The following is a 468-nucleotide window of genomic DNA, read 5'->3' as shown; positions in this document are numbered from 1 at the left end:
TCTCTCTCTCTCTCTCTCTCTCTCTCTCTCTCTCTCTCTCTCTCTCCCTCTCTCTCTCTCTCTCTCTCTCTCTCCCCCTGTGTCTCGCTCTCTCGTGTCTCTCTTCAAAGCTGTTGTTACTGTGAAGCCCCTGCACATCATTCCAGTGCGATGGAAATTAAATGAAGGTGGCTTAGCGCAGCCGACGGAGGCATGCTTTGAAGGATGTAGCCGGTAAGGGGAAGCTGCACAGCCAGGTCCTTTTCCACAGGGCTGTGGATTTGTGCTGCTGAGGCGAGGACACAGCAATCACTCAGCCATGCAGAAGCCCCGACAACAGGACTAATCTATCCACCTGACTTGTGGAAGCTCCGCTTTTTTTCTTTCTTTCCTCAATTATTTATTCCCCACCCGTAAAGACAGTGGAACAATGTAGCAGGAGTGAAGTCGATGGTCGATTTGTAGCCCTGATCGCAGACTGCTGCACAC

This window comes from Nansenia antarctica (assembly GCF_963989245.1).
Source record: "Nansenia antarctica genome assembly, chromosome: 7".
NCBI classification, from domain to species: domain Eukaryota; kingdom Metazoa; phylum Chordata; class Actinopteri; order Argentiniformes; family Microstomatidae; genus Nansenia; species Nansenia antarctica.
Note: the sequence above shows the minus strand (reverse complement) of the source record.